The sequence below is a fragment of the Salvelinus fontinalis genome, chromosome 8, assembly GCF_029448725.1.
Source record: "Salvelinus fontinalis isolate EN_2023a chromosome 8, ASM2944872v1, whole genome shotgun sequence".
Taxonomy (NCBI): Eukaryota; Metazoa; Chordata; class Actinopteri; order Salmoniformes; family Salmonidae; genus Salvelinus; species Salvelinus fontinalis.
In genome coordinates this window covers 3,066,049-3,082,423 of record NC_074672.1, presented here as the reverse complement: position 1 = coordinate 3,082,423, position 16,375 = coordinate 3,066,049, and the positions used below count along the sequence as shown (strand labels likewise).

At 41.1% G+C, this 16,375-nt stretch overlaps 8 non-coding genes across 8 annotated transcripts; all 8 read left to right on the top strand.

The window, feature by feature from the left end:
• The first annotated feature begins 479 nt into the window (after window positions 1-479).
• LOC129861591 (U1 spliceosomal RNA) lies at window positions 480-644 on the top strand. The gene has a single exon (XR_008760658.1). It is a non-coding gene; the product is annotated as a U1 spliceosomal RNA (small nuclear RNA).
• A 655-nt stretch (window positions 645-1,299) lies between these two features.
• LOC129861565 (5S ribosomal RNA) lies at window positions 1,300-1,418 on the top strand. The gene has a single exon (XR_008760637.1). It is a non-coding gene; the product is annotated as a 5S ribosomal RNA (ribosomal RNA).
• A 722-nt stretch (window positions 1,419-2,140) lies between these two features.
• Window positions 2,141-2,305, top strand: LOC129861589 (U1 spliceosomal RNA). The gene has a single exon (XR_008760656.1). It is a non-coding gene; the product is annotated as a U1 spliceosomal RNA (small nuclear RNA).
• Window positions 2,306-2,960: 655 nt separating this feature from the next.
• Window positions 2,961-3,079, top strand: LOC129861559 (5S ribosomal RNA). Its single transcript, XR_008760631.1, has one exon. It is a non-coding gene; the product is annotated as a 5S ribosomal RNA (ribosomal RNA).
• Window positions 3,080-3,803: 724 nt separating this feature from the next.
• On the top strand, window positions 3,804-3,968 carry LOC129861587 (U1 spliceosomal RNA). The gene has a single exon (XR_008760655.1). It is a non-coding gene; the product is annotated as a U1 spliceosomal RNA (small nuclear RNA).
• Window positions 3,969-4,623: 655 nt separating this feature from the next.
• On the top strand, window positions 4,624-4,742 carry LOC129861568 (5S ribosomal RNA). Its single transcript, XR_008760640.1, has one exon. It is a non-coding gene; the product is annotated as a 5S ribosomal RNA (ribosomal RNA).
• Window positions 4,743-5,464: 722 nt separating this feature from the next.
• LOC129861586 (U1 spliceosomal RNA) lies at window positions 5,465-5,629 on the top strand. Its single transcript, XR_008760654.1, has one exon. It is a non-coding gene; the product is annotated as a U1 spliceosomal RNA (small nuclear RNA).
• A 655-nt stretch (window positions 5,630-6,284) lies between these two features.
• On the top strand, window positions 6,285-6,403 carry LOC129861564 (5S ribosomal RNA). The gene has a single exon (XR_008760636.1). It is a non-coding gene; the product is annotated as a 5S ribosomal RNA (ribosomal RNA).
• The last annotated feature ends 9,972 nt before the right edge of the window (window positions 6,404-16,375 follow it).

Here is a 16,375-nt window from a genome sequence, read left to right as displayed (position 1 = left end):
AGGAAATAATGCTGGTGAGGAGTGGAACTGGACTGGTGTCTGATGGCCCTGTGTTTTCCATGGTGGAATTACAACCCTTCTTTTACGGCGTAAATCAAAAGTACAAGAGAATGTGAGATGTTATCGATAATAAATCAATTGCTTTCATGCATTTGTCTGTGTGTGTGTGTGTGTGTGTGTGTGTCTGAATGTGATTTTATTTCGTCATATCGCATACATTTGTGATATCAGACAGGTTAAGATATTAAAAAGTCATTGGTGATTTTTCTACAGTGTTGCATGATGGGAATCTAGTGGTTCACTGATATAATCTAGTAAACAAAATGAACTACTTTTTCACCACTCTGTCTGCAAGTGCATTCCTAAACGGCATTTAACGCAGGTCGATGTGATGTGATATTATCGGAACACAAAGTGGTTACCAGTAGCCGAAAATGTTGGCACTGGAGACACTTGCCCTCCACCGATGACTATAACTCATACTTACCTGGCAAGGGAGATACCGTGATCAAGAAAGGCGGTTCACCCAGGGCGAGGCTTAGCCATTGCACGCCAGCTATGCTGACCCCTGTGAATTTCCCAAATGTGGAAATCTCGATTGCATAATTTATGGTAGTGGGGGACTGCGTCCGCGTGCTCCCCTGATGTCTTGTTTAATGACAAACTGTTGCTTGAGGATGACTTGAGCCAATTGCCCGTGCTTATGGAGATCTTTGAAGTCAGTTGTGAAAGACACTTTGTGGACCAATTGAAAGGTAGAAACATTTGTTTGTAGCCAAACATTGTTGACATTTTGTGGAAACATCATGTTGCGAAATGCAGCATGGTATTTATGCCACGCTGGTACTTCAATCAAGAGATAGTTGAGAAGCCGCTCTAACCCCCATGGTCATGATGTGTCATACGCCCATGCGCTTACAATATGAAATTGTCCATACATGCGCTCCTCCTTGACACAGAACAATGCAATAGGTTTTCAACATTCAGAGATTTTGTGTATTTATTCTGGCTAGTAGGATAGCTGCATGGGAAACTGTTGCTAATGATGTATTTGTCAGAAGTCATTGTATTTGTCCGTTTTTTCCCACAAGGCTGAAATATGTGCCCTCGCTTTGAAATGTTAGCAAGGTTGGTTTGTATTTCATCCAACTATCTGTGCTAAAAAGTGATGGCTACAGTATATGTAATTTCTTCCACTTACTGAGTGACCCAAAGTTCAGGCTGCTTATCTAATTGGTGAAAATGTCTGTTTATCAGACTCACTTTGACTTTATATGGTGTACCAAGAGTTAGTCATTTGCTTACGGCCATACCAGCCTGGATACGCCCGATCTCGTCTGATCTCGGAAGCGAAGCAGGGTTGGGCCTGGTTAGTACTTGGATGGGAGACTGCCTGGGAATACCAGGTGCTGTAAGCATTTTGTCCACTAGGGTGTGCTCTGGCATTATTTCATCAGCAACACTGCCTTGTAGTAAGCATTTGATGCTGAATTGACTAAATGCCGCTTCTATGGGCTAGTCTCCCCTGCCCTTTTAATACAATCAAAGTTCCTTGTGTTGTCAGGGAGCAACTGCCTTTTATGCATAAGACAAATAAGAATATTGTTACTGAATGCAGCTTGTGTGTGCTTTGTGCTCCCTCGCCCTATTCAAATGATCAAAGGAAATAATGCTGGTGAGGAGTGGAACTGGACTGGTGTCTGATGGCCCTGTGTTTTCCATGGTGGAATTACAACCCTTCTTTTACGGCGTAAATCAAAAGTACAAGAGAATGTGAGATGTTATCGATAATAAATCAATTGCTTTCATGCATTTGTCTGTGTGTGTGTGTGTGTGTGTGTGTGTCTGAATGTGATTTTATTTCGTCATATCGCATACATTTGTGATATCAGACAGGTTAAGATATTAAAAAGTCATTGGTGATTTTTCTACAGTGTTGCATGATGGGAATCTAGTGGTTCACTGATATAATCTAGTAAACAAAATGAACTACTTTTTCACCACTCTGTCTGCAAGTGCATTCCTAAACGGCATTTAACGCAGGTCGATGTGATGTGATATTATCGGAACACAAAGTGGTTACCAGTAGCCGAAAATGTTGGCACTGGAGACACTTGCCCTCCACCGATGACTATAACTCATACTTACCTGGCAAGGGAGATACCGTGATCAAGAAAGGCGGTTCACCCAGGGCGAGGCTTAGCCATTGCACGCCAGCTATGCTGACCCCTGTGAATTTCCCAAATGTGGAAATCTCGATTGCATAATTTATGGTAGTGGGGGACTGCGTCCGCGTGCTCCCCTGATGTCTTGTTTAATGACAAACTGTTGCTTGAGGATGACTTGAGCCAATTGCCCGTGCTTATGGAGATCTTTGAAGTCAGTTGTGAAAGACACTTTGTGGACCAATTGAAAGGTAGAAACATTTGTTTGTAGCCAAACATTGTTGACATTTTGTGGAAACATCATGTTGCGAAATGCAGCATGGTATTTATGCCACGCTGGTACTTCAATCAAGAGATAGTTGAGAAGCCGCTCTAACCCCCATGGTCATGATGTGTCATACGCCCTTGCGCTTACAATATGAAATTGTCCATACATGCGCTCCTCCTTGACACAGAACAATGCAATAGGTTTTCAACATTCAGAGATTTTGTGTATTTATTCTGGCTAGTAGGATAGCTGCATGGGAAACTGTTGCTAATGATGTATTTGTCAGAAGTCATTGTATTTGTCCGTTTTTTCCCACAAGGCTGAAATATGTGCCCTCGCTTTGAAATGTTAGCAAGGTTGGTTTGTATTTCATCCAACTATCTGTGCTAAAAAGTGATGGCTACAGTATATGTAATTTCTTCCACTTACTGAGTGACCCAAAGTTCAGGCTGCTTATCTAATTGGTGAAAATGTCTGTTTATCAGACTCACTTTGACTTTATATGGTGTACCAAGAGTTAGTCATTTGCTTATGGCCATACCAGCCTGGATACGCCCGATCTCGTCTGATCTCGGAAGCTAAGCAGGGTTGGGCCTGGTTAGTACTTGGATGGGAGACTGCCTGGGAATACCAGGTGCTGTAAGCATTTTGTCCACTAGGGTGTGCTCTGGCATTATTTCATCAGCAACACTGCCTTGTAGTAAGCATTTGATGCTGAATTGACTAAATGCCGCTTCTATGGGCTAGTCTCCCCTGCCCTTTTAATACAATCAAAGTTCCTTGTGTTGTCAGGGAGCAACTGCCTTTTATGCATAAGACAAATAAGAATATTGTTACTGAATGCAGCTTGTGTGTGCTTTGTGCTCCCTCGCCCTATTCAAATGATCAAAGGAAATAATGCTGGTGAGGAGTGGAACTGGACTGGTGTCTGATGGCCCTGTGTTTTCCATGGTGGAATTACAACCCTTCTTTTACGGCGTAAATCAAAAGTACAAGAGAATGTGAGATGTTATCGATAATAAATCAATTGCTTTCATGCATTTGTCTGTGTGTGTGTGTGTGTGTGTGTGTGTGTCTGAATGTGATTTTATTTCGTCATATCGCATACATTTGTGATATCAGACAGGTTAAGATATTAAAAAGTCATTGGTGATTTTTCTACAGTGTTGCATGATGGGAATCTAGTGGTTCACTGATATAATCTAGTAAACAAAATGAACTACTTTTTCACCACTCTGTCTGCAAGTGCATTCCTAAACGGCATTTAACGCAGGTCGATGTGATGTGATATTATCGGAACACAAAGTGGTTACCAGTAGCCGAAAATGTTGGCACTGGAGACACTTGCCCTCCACCGATGACTATAACTCATACTTACCTGGCAAGGGAGATACCGTGATCAAGAAAGGCGGTTCACCCAGGGCGAGGCTTAGCCATTGCACGCCAGCTATGCTGACCCCTGTGAATTTCCCAAATGTGGAAATCTCGATTGCATAATTTATGGTAGTGGGGGACTGCGTCCGCGTGCTCCCCTGATGTCTTGTTTAATGACAAACTGTTGCTTGAGGATGACTTGAGCCAATTGCCCGTGCTTATGGAGATCTTTGAAGTCAGTTGTGAAAGACACTTTGTGGACCAATTGAAAGGTAGAAACATTTGTTTGTAGCCAAACATTGTTGACATTTTGTGGAAACATCATGTTGCGAAATGCAGCATGGTATTTATGCCACGCTGGTACTTCAATCAAGAGATAGTTGAGAAGCCGCTCTAACCCCCATGGTCATGATGTGTCATACGCCCTTGCGCTTACAATATGAAATTGTCCATACATGCGCTCCTCCTTGACACAGAACAATGCAATAGGTTTTCAACATTCAGAGATTTTGTGTATTTATTCTGGCTAGTAGGATAGCTGCATGGGAAACTGTTGCTAATGATGTATTTGTCAGAAGTCATTGTATTTGTCCGTTTTTTCCCACAAGGCTGAAATATGTGCCCTCGCTTTGAAATGTTAGCAAGGTTGGTTTGTATTTCATCCAACTATCTGTGCTAAAAAGTGATGGCTACAGTATATGTAATTTCTTCCACTTACTGAGTGACCCAAAGTTCAGGCTGCTTATCTAATTGGTGAAAATGTCTGTTTATCAGACTCACTTTGACTTTATATGGTGTACCAAGAGTTAGTCATTTGCTTACGGCCATACCAGCCTGGATACGCCCGATCTCGTCTGATCTCGGAAGCTAAGCAGGGTTGGGCCTGGTTAGTACTTGGATGGGACACTGCCTGGGAATACCAGGTGCTGTAAGCATTTTGTCCACTAGGGTGTGCTCTGGCATTATTTCATCAGCAACACTGCCTTGTGGTAAGCATTTGATGCTGAATTGACTAAATGCCGCTTCTATGGGCTAGTCTCCCCTGCCCTTTTAATACAATCAAAGTTCCTTGTGTTGTCAGGGAGCAACTGCCTTTTATGCATAAGACAAATAAGAATATTGTTACTGAATGCAGCTTGTGTGTGCTTTGTGCTCCCTCGCCCTGTTCAAATGATCAAAGGAAATAATGCTGGTGAGGAGTGGAACTGGACTGGTGTCTGATGGCCCTGTGTTTTCCATGGTGGAATTACAACCCTTCTTTTACGGCGTAAATCAAAAGTACAAGAGAATGTGAGATGTTATCGATAATAAATCAATTGCTTTCATGCATTTGTCTGTGTGTGTGTGTGTGTGTGTGTGTGTCTGAATGTGATTTTATTTCGTCATATCGCATACATTTGTGATATCAGACAGGTTAAGATATTAAAAAGTCATTGGTGATTTTTCTACAGTGTTGCATGATGGGAATCTAGTGGTTCACTGATATAATCTAGTAAACAAAATGAACTACTTTTTCACCACTCTGTCTGCAAGTGCATTCCTAAACGGCATTTAACGCAGGTCGATGTGATGTGATATTATCGGAACACAAAGTGGTTACCAGTAGCCGAAAATGTTGGCACTGGAGACACTTGCCCTCCACCGATGACTATAACTCATACTTACCTGGCAAGGGAGATACCGTGATCAAGAAAGGCGGTTCACCCAGGGCGAGGCTTAGCCATTGCACGCCAGCTATGCTGACCCCTGTGAATTTCCCAAATGTGGAAATCTCGATTGCATAATTTATGGTAGTGGGGGACTGCGTCCGCGTGCTCCCCTGATGTCTTGTTTAATGACAAACTGTTGCTTGAGGATGACTTGAGCCAATTGCCCGTGCTTATGGAGATCTTTGAAGTCAGTTGTGAAAGACACTTTGTGGACCAATTGAAAGGTAGAAACATTTGTTTGTAGCCAAACATTGTTGACATTTTGTGGAAACATCATGTTGCGAAATGCAGCATGGTATTTATGCCACGCTGGTACTTCAATCAAGAGATAGTTGAGAAGCCGCTCTAACCCCCATGGTCATGATGTGTCATACGCCCATGCGCTTACAATATGAAATTGTCCATACATGCGCTCCTCCTTGACACAGAACAATGCAATAGGTTTTCAACATTCAGAGATTTTGTGTATTTATTCTGGCTAGTAGGATAGCTGCATGGGAAACTGTTGCTAATGATGTATTTGTCAGAAGTCATTGTATTTGTCCGTTTTTTCCCACAAGGCTGAAATATGTGCCCTCGCTTTGAAATGTTAGCAAGGTTGGTTTGTATTTCATCCAACTATCTGTGCTAAAAAGTGATGGCTACAGTATATGTAATTTCTTCCACTTACTGAGTGACCCAAAGTTCAGGCTGCTTATCTAATTGGTGAAAATGTCTGTTTATCAGACTCACTTTGACTTTATATGGTGTACCAAGAGTTAGTCATTTGCTTACGGCCATACCAGCCTGGATTCGCCCGATCTCGTCTGATCTCGGAAGCTAAGCAGGGTTGGGCCTGGTTAGTACTTGGATGGGAGACTGCCTGGGAATACCAGGTGCTGTAAGCATTTTGTCCACTAGGGTGTGCTCTGGCATTATTTCATCAGCAACACTGCCTTGTAGTAAGCATTTGATGCTGAATTGACTAAATGCCGCTTCTATGGGCTAGTCTCCCCTGCCCTTTTAATACAATCAAAGTTCCTTGTGTTGTCAGGGAGCAACTGCCTTTTATGCATAAGACAAATAAGAATATTGTTACTGAATGCAGCTTGTGTGTGCTTTGTGCTCCCTCGCCCTGTTCAAATGATCAAAGGAAATAATGCTGGTGAGGAGTGGAACTGGACTGGTGTCTGATGGCCCTGTGTTTTCCATGGTGGAATTACAACCCTTCTTTTACGGCGTAAATCAAAAGTACAAGAGAATGTGAGATGTTATCGATAATAAATCAATTGCTTTCATGCATTTGTCTGTGTGTGTGTGTGTGTGTGTGTGTGTCTGAATGTGATTTTATTTCGTCATATCGCATACATTTGTGATATCAGACAGGTTAAGATATTAAAAAGTCATTGGTGATTTTTCTACAGTGTTGTAGAGGAAAGACATGAAAGGAGGTAGCGGGTGGATGAGTCAAAGAGCAGTTGGCCGGATTCAAAACCATGCCAACTCTGGCATAATGTGAGCCAGAGTCAGCAGCTCTAACCGCTCGACCACGCAGGCCACTCACAGTCACAATGGTTTTGCTCATGAATATAGTCGTTTACCAGATAGAATGACTGTGACAGAAGTCCAGGGCCGATATGATGTGTCGGAAGAACTTCCTGGCCTCTTTAGGTGTCAGCCTACCTTTCTTCACCAGATAGTCAAATAGCTCCCCACCTGACACGTGCTCTAACACCAGGTACCTACAGGGAGGGGGCGAGAGAGAGAGAGAGCGAGACAGAGAGGGAGAGATGGGTGATAGACAGAAAGAGAGAGAGAGAGTGATGGGTGATATAGACGGGGAGAAAGAGGGGTGAGCGGAAGAAATACAATGAAAGGGGTGAAGGTTGGGGAGAGAGAGAGAGAGAGAGAGGAATTGAGAAAGCATTTCAAGTGGGTTGAATCCTAACCTGAGGATAGTGTAATTACACCCACGGGTCTAGAGCTATAGGGTACAGGCAGAACAGAGGGTCGCTCCTGAATGTACAATGAACGAACTCACAGGTATGTGTCATTCTCGTAAACGTCATGCAGCTTCAACACATGCGGATGCTCAATCTCCCTCTCCACCTAGACAGAGCGGGAGAAAGAGAGGGGTGGGGATAGAGAGGGGGGTATAGGGAGAGAGAGAAGAGATGGGGATAGAAAGAGAGAGGGGAATATACATAGAGAGGGGGGGAAGAGAAAGATATACAAATTGTAATTTGAGAGGAATTTACATTCCAGTGTTCACTCTTAATGCATACTTGATGAAACGTGTCTTGTTACAGAGTGAGAAATCTATTACTATTACTATTGCAAATTGTCTTTACTATGTACATCGCATTACAGTTATATTGCTATTGTAAGTATTGCAAACAGACAGTTAATCACGAAATTGTCGGTCTAGAAAAGTAGGCATCATACTGGGATATCCTTATTTTCATCATTATTATTATCATCATTGTCTTACCTTCATCAGAACTGACTCTGACAGCTTCTCCCTGTTGACTATTTTGATGGCTACCTTCTGTCCTGTAATGCAGTGAACTCCAAGCTTCACCAAGCCTGAGAGAGTCACATGTTCACCCTTTTAATATAAGCATTATGCATTCATAACACAGTCACAAAACATACACAGTCACCGGCCAGATTATGAGATACACCACCTCGTTCACGAAAATGGATCGTACCTACAGACAGTTAGTTACGTGGCAGTGGCTTGCTATATGATAATTAATTGCAGACGTTGCGCGAGAGGGCCTCCCTGTTTAAAGTCCTTTGCTTTTCTTGCCGTAAATCGATATATTCTCTCTCCTCTTCCTTTGCCTCATTTGCATTAGCATCCGGGTCCCACATCCCTCCTCTCTCGGCTCTTCCCCCTCATCTTCGTCAAATACGCGTCTTTCTCTATCTCTACATTCAACACATACACCGTATGAGCGACTGCCTTTTTTCAAGCACACTTTCTCAGAATTATGGAATCAAATTCTTACCAGGATTAACCAAAGTTGTATAAAGATAATCTTTCTTTGCACCATATTTCACTTTACTGACCTAATGAACAACACACCTATTGTATTGGACAATTACACTGTTTTATTGCATGTCGGTGGCGGTGTGATGGCTTTGTTATTGTTTGCAGATTGTCAGAAACATGAACTTGCTTGACCATGCTGTAGTAGGTCCGTAACTGTGGACTTCAGTGGTCAGATGTTGCTCTCCGGCTTTGTGATGAAACAAAGGTGTAGTCAAATTTATTCTGCTACTGTGTCTTCTTATTGTCTCAGCCTTAGCCTATATATCACGTGGCAAGGGTTATAAACTAACAGGTTATAAAGCAAACAACATATTTACCACAACACATAGGTTGTAATATGGCTTTTTTCCTGGCTTGGCTTCCTCCGTGATTTTACCCACGCACCGCTACTGACCCTAAAAACTGATTTGAGGAGTTAGCACGGTAACTTGTGTCAACTTTGAGTTCAACTAGGGATAATCGGTCATACGAAAGTGGCTCACCTTTGAGCCAGGTACATTTCTACAGCAATTAATCCTACAGAACTAACCTGCTCCGGGGCAGGCTAACTCACGGTTAACTCCACTTACCCTGAATGAAGTGACTGAGCTGTGAGTTGAGGACCAATTAAATCAGATTCCCATCATCCCCTTCATTTGAGGAAGAGGACTGATTAAGTCATTTATTAATCAAGTGTTTTCTTTGTTAAAAATATCACAATACACATTTAGTAATGACAGAATGCATTTTAAACTCCCTCAATGTAACACACATTACTTTTGTATGACTAAACAAGAAATATACAGTGTGTGTACAAAACATTAGGAACACCTCTTTCAATGACAGACCAGGGACACGGTGCATGTTATATTCCCCCCTAGCACTACACAGCTGATTCAAATTATCGAAGCTTGATGAGTTTGGGAAACCCCGCCCTAAACCCTAGCCACTGAACTGGGAGGACCTTTTACCATATTACTTTTAACTGATCTGTTTAAATCTACAAATGTGTGCCTAGTGGGAACGTAGCCTCAACCCAGACAGAATCACTCCATGTTTCCTGCAAACAATAATGAGTAGTTTGGACATCACGAAAAGGTCGCCTAAAGTCGTCAGGACGTTGTGTCATGGTCCCCTGAACGTTCTTGGGATGTTTTGTCGAGTTCCCGGTTTGTCCCGGGGACATCACCTGATGGTCGCAAATGAACGTTTGCTGTACCCAGGGCACGCGCACCCTAGTTTATTACACTTCTCCCCTTGTTACTGTTGACCAGCGCATCAAGGCCCTGATTGGTGAACCACTGGTCCTTTCACACAACCTGGTCTCAGAGCATTTCATATTATTCTATACCTGAATCGGAGACACTCCACTTATACTGAACATAAATATAAACGCAACATGTAAAGTGTTGGTCCCATTTTTCATGAGCTGAAATAAAATATCCCAGAGATGTTCCATACGCACAAAAAGCTTATTCCTCTCAAATTTTGTGCACACATTTCTTTACATCCCTGTTATTTTACACTTGCATGTGTTCTTTTTCAGGCCTACCCAAGCTCCTACTAATATCTGCTCCAAAGCATCAGAAAACCTGTGCTAGTGACACTAAGAAGCATAAGGATAAAACACCCCAGAAGCCACCAACTATTGGTAGTGAAGGGAAATGGCAAACTAAAACTCTGTGCAAGCCACCAAGCTATTATAGTGAGGAGGACGCTTCACAACATACACAACCCCTTTATTCTCATTCTTGATTGATGTATTTGGGAAAGGTATTCTAATTGTACCAAGAATTGCCATGATGCTGTCCAATATTTTACTGCAGAGAATCTTGGGCCTTCATGCTCCAGGGATAGAGTAGGTCAGGTGGGAGACCGAGGTCTACTTATTCCTCTTCAGATGAGAGATCCCCTCACCAAAGCGCTGCAAAGGCTCAGACCCTTTTTTCCTATGCTGGAAGTAAGTATGACACTTTTTTTTCGAAACAATTTTTAATTGTAAAAAAAATGTGGTTATGTTTAGAAGTGAACAAATGTAAAACTAATTTGTTTCAGAATTTCAAAAAAGTGTCCTATATCTCCTTTGTGAGATCCGTGACCTTTTAAAGGACAGTAGCCTGAGGAATTCTACTTTAACCTGAACAAGATGGTTAGAAATTAAATGTTTAATTGGTATGAGTTGAATGGCATTAAATTGCCATGCAGTACTGGATAGAAAAATCCTAAAATTACAGATGTCTCAGATCTCAAAAGTTGGGGGGGGGGAGACATCCCGGACTGGGTGAAGAGAGCAAGCCCTGGTAAACTATTACCATATTTGTTTCACTTTTAAATTAGGTCATGGTGTGTTGCTTGGAAAGTACATATTTTGTGTTTTGTACAGAGGCCTAATGTCACGATGAATATGAAAGCAAACAAAGGGAAGAGGGCCTTTGGGCACTCAGACCTTTCCAGGGTCATTATAGGTACAGTGGAGTCCAAATCATGACATTTTAATACCTTCTCTAGCTAATATTTGTTTTCCCCCTTCACAGCAGGGGTGAGTCTTGGTGAATCAGAGGCTACAGAGGCAGAAATACTACAGGCGATGTCAATCTACCTGAAAAATGCACCTGGCCGCAAGGGGGGGGCCCAATGACTAAGGGGATGAAATAGTTCTTAAGTTAAAAATATAAAATCCTGTTCTGACAGTGCCTTTTTTTTGGTTTATTGTATATCTAATTTGTGTTGTTTTTCAGAAGCCTGTGGCAGAAAATATTTTTGTGGGGCTTTTTTTCACATTGTCGTTGGCTTGTACATCTACTTTGTTGTGCCATACATTTTCATTTAAACCGTTCTTGAGTTCCCATAGGAAAAAAAAATCTGTTGCTCACTTGGATATCCTCCAGACCTTTTGAGATTACCTAGAGCTTGTCAATTTTGAATTGAGTGAATTGCGATGATTGTTTTAGCAGTATTCGAGAAGTATGATCAGCAGAGGTCTCATCATTGTATACTGTTGAGCTCATTCTTGCCTCTTATTTTAAAGGAGCAATAATGATAAGTTCCTGAGACAAGTTTTGAGACTTTTATTAGACTAATGATCTTTGTCTGAGGTGATCATTTTCAGGAATATCTAAGTATGAGCCATAAAGGAGATCTCTACATTGTATGTGCAACGTCTCCTCCATGTCTCATTTCTCCTAAAATTACTACAGAAGCTATACATGAGCTTGATTAATGACATATCCTTTTCTCAATAGGGGGGCGCTGTTTTCACTTTGTAAAAAATCGTGCCCAAATTAAACTGCCTCGTACTCTATTCTTGCTCGTACAATATGCATATTATTATTACTATTGGATAGAAAACACTCTCTAGTTTCTAAAACCGTTTGAATTATATCTGTGAGTAAAACAGAACTAATTTTTCCAGCAAACTTCCTAACAGGAAGTTAAAAATCTGAAATCGAGGCTCTGTTCCAGGGCCTTCCTATTAATTTGCCTGAAATCTATGGATATACATGCACTGCATACGCCTTCCACTAGATGTCAACAGGCAGTGAGAGGTGGAATGGGGTGTCTAGATTGATCTGAGGCCGAACAAGAGCTTTTGGAATGACGTGTCTGGAAATTTCATTGTCTTGGAAGGCGCGAGAAGGAACCCCAGATTGCCTTCTGAAAAGCTTTCGGTATACACGTTAGATATCTCCGGCTCTGATTTTATTTGACATATGTGTTAAAAACATCATAAAGTAGTTTTTTTAAACCGAGTTATATCAGTTTATTGAACGTTAATTGCGAGTTTTGGAATTTTCTTTTCTTTGCGTCATGTGAAGTTGGCCACGTTTGCGCCACATGGCTAGCTATGGTTGGTCATTCAACAGGAGAAGAGGACATTCTAAAACCAAACAATGATTATTCTGGACAAAGGACTCCTTGTACAAGATTCTGATGGAAGCTCAGCAAAAGTAGGAACCATTTATGATGTTATTTCGTATTTCTGTGGAAAATGTTTAGTCATATTTTCCGCCCTTATTTTGGGCGCTGTCTCGCTATAACGTAAGCTGTATGTCCTACTAAAGTTATTTTTAAAAATCTAACACAGTGGTTGCATTAACAACTAGTGTATCTTTCATTTGCTGTACAACATGTATTTTTTAGTAAAGTTTATGATGAGTTATTTGATTAGATTAGGTGACTGTCCAAGATATCTCCGGACAATTTTGTGCATTTTGACTACGTATTCACATTGTAAAACCACGATTTGTACTGCTAAATATGCACATTTTCAAACAAAACATATATTTATTGTGTAACATGATGTTATAGGACTGTCATCTGATGAAGTTTGTCAAGGTTAGTGAATACTTTTATATCTTTTGCTGGTTTTTTGCGATCGCTACCTTTGCGGTGAATGAATGTGGTTGGCTATTGTGGTAAGCTAATATAATGCTATATTGTGTTTTCGCTGTAAAACACTTTAAGAATTTGAAATATTGGCTGGATTCACAAGATGTTTATCTTTCATTTGCTGTACACCATGTATTTTTCATAAATGTTTTATGATGAGTATTTAGGTATTTCACGTTGCTCTCTGTAATTATTCCGGCTGCTTTGGTGATATTTTTTTATGGTAGCTGCAATGTAAAACTATGATTTATACCTCAAATATGCACATTTTCGAACAAAACATAGATTTATTGTATAACATGTTATAAGACTGTCATCTGATGAAGTTGTTTCTTGGTTAGTGACTAATTATATCTCTTATTTGGTCGGTTTTGTGATAGCTACCTATGCGGTAAAAAAATTGTGAAAATATGCGGTTGAGTCTTTTGCTATTGTGGTTAGCTAATAGAAATATATATTGTGTTTTCGCTGTAAAACATTTTAAAAATCGGAAATGATGGCTGGATTCACAAGATGTGTATCTTTCATTTGGTGTCTTGGACTTGTGATTTCATGATATTTATATGCTAGTATTTACTTGTGGCGCTATGCTAGGCTATGCTAGTCAGCTTTTTTACTGATGAGGATGCTCCCGGATCCGGGATGGTGACCAAGTAGAAGATATGAGACACAATTGAGAATTTAATTTGTTATTATTTGCCATATTAATTATGATTAGCTGTTAAAAACAGGAGTGAAAACTGATACAGTTCAACAAACGTATTCAATTCAATTCACGCCCTGACCTTAGTTCCTTTTTTATGTCTCTATTTTGGTTTGGTCAGGGCGTGAGTTGGGGTGGGCATTCTATGTTTTGTTCTATGTTTTGTATTTCTAGGTGTTTGGCCTGGTGTGGTTCCCAATCAGAGGCAGCTGTCTATCGTTGTCTCTGATTGAGAACCATACTTAGGTAGCCTCATTCCCACCTGTGCTTGGTGGGTAGTTGTTTCCTGTTGTGTGTCTGCACCAGCCAGAACTGTTTTGGTTGTTATTTCAGTGTTCATTTAATAAATATGGACACGTACCACGCTGCACCTTGGTCCTCTCCTTTTAACAGCCGTTACAACAGTGCTTATCATATTAACAATGCATCTCACTTTTCATTCCCAACACAGATTGGGTTCCATTAACTGTAAGAACATAAATAAAATACATACAGTATATGCTCTTGTACCTGATTTGAAACGTTAGGTAAACCCGAAAATAATATTGTCGTGATGAAAATAGGCAGTTGTCACCCACCAGATGTAGTCAACAAAAAGTCTAACCTACAGTTGAAGTCGGAAGTTTACATACACTTAGGTTGGAGTCATTAAAACTCGTTTTTCAACCACTCCACAAATGTCTTGTTAACAAACTATAGTTTTGGCAAGTCGGTTAGGACATCTACTTTGTGCATGACACAAGTTATTTTTCCAACAATTGTTTAAAGACAGATTATTTCACTTCTAATTCACTGTATCACAATTCCTGTGGGTCAGAAGTGTACATTCACTAAGTTGACTGTGCCTTTAAACAGCTTGGAAAATTCCAGAAAATAATGACATGGCTTTAGAAGCTTCTGATAGGCTAATTGACATCATTTGAGTCAATTGGAGGTGTACCTGTGGATGTATTTCAAAGCCTACCTTCAAACTCAGTGGCTATTTGCTTGACATCATGGGAAAATCAAAAGATATCAGCCAAGACCTCAGAAAAACAATTGTAGACCTCCACAAGTCTGGTTCATCTAAAAGTGTTAGATATCTAGCTTAGTGAATTACATTTTACCAGCTACCTAACTTCATATTAGCTAGCTATCTTGATGTATTTATCACTGTAAAAAAACAAACTCCAAATGCATTTGAAGGTAATGTTAGCTAGTTAACAGCCATGGAGGAGAGTGAAAGGATAATGTTAGCAGCCCCAACTTTCAAAGTGAGAGAGTAGGCTATTCTGGATAGGGCAGGTACTTTTGTGTAGTTCCAGTCCCTAGAAGTGAGGACGGAGATAATAGTAACATAATATTCAGTGCAGTGTAATTTGAGTATAATGAAGTCTGTTTCTTGTGAGGTTTCCTGCCCTCAGATACAGAGAGCTATGAAAGCCTGTCTACAGTTGAAGCGGTCCCAATGAAGAGCAGCGGTTCTCAGTCCTGGTCCTGGGGACTCAAAGGGGTGCACATTTTTGTTTTTGCCTTAGCACTACACAGCTGATTCAAACTCAACTCATCATCAAGCTTCAAGTGGTATTTATGTATTCATTTGTGATGCTATCCTTGTTTTGATCCTGTTATTGTCACATGCTACATATGCACGTGTGTGCTCACGCATCTATCAATCCAACGTTATCATGCTTTGTTTAATGGGATATTATACTTTACTAATCCACAATGACCTGGTGATGTAAAAGTCTAATAATGACATTATCTTCCATATTCCTACAGGTTCCTTCAAAACGATTGCCTACAATTAATGTGTAGGGCACTGCAAGGTTGGGTGATCAGGGCCATCTGGGACTGCCCCCTGGAGGAATTCAGGTGAGTGAAGGCTACCTGTGTCCGCCATAACTTCATGAGGATGGACACGAGGACCAGGAGGGGATCTGCAGCTGGCCGCCGTGTCCCAGAGGAGGAGTCTGCTGCTCTGCAGGATGTTTCAAGGATGGGGTCCAACAACGCAGCAAGAGAGGCAATCCGTGTATGGGAGATCTTCACCTCCTACTTCTTCGAAGAGGGTGCTGTTCCCTGGCAACACCATAGACTACACTATGCACAACCAAAGGCTCTTTTAAGAGCCATCCACATTGCAATAAGAGTATTCTTCCATTTACTTAGCTATGTCAACTGCAGTTATTCAATTCCCAGTTTCTCTCCCTTTGATTTCTACTTCTCAGATGAGGGTGCTGTTTAGGTAAGGGTGTGATGTCTGTACAAAAACAAAACAGGCTATTTTTAAATCACCCATATTGAAAAAATGTAGAACAATTAGACACCCTATAACCCACACCTACACACTCATGTATCAGTCTGATTGATGGATTGTGTTGTGCAGGCTCAGGTGTATAACTGTGGCTCCTTCCACCTTCAAAGAATACGCAAGAGGGCCAACCATGGAGAATAGTAAGACACTTCATTATTTCTATAACTACGCTATATTGTTTGTCCTCGTGTGTCCGTTCATGTTTTTCAGCATAAAGTACTCTGCAGCCACTTAGTGTGGTGTGGACACCAGGTGAGGCCACACACACAGATTCCTGTTGAACACTGTCCCTTTAACTACCTTATTTTCTCAATAAGTCTCTCCTTCACTTCATCCCTCTCTCCTCTTCTCCCTAAATCCTCTAGGTTATATCAGCTCTGTCGGTGAACCCCTCCCGCATCTGAAGTGGCTACATAGAGGGCGCAGCATGATCAGAGGTGAGAGGTCACTTGGTC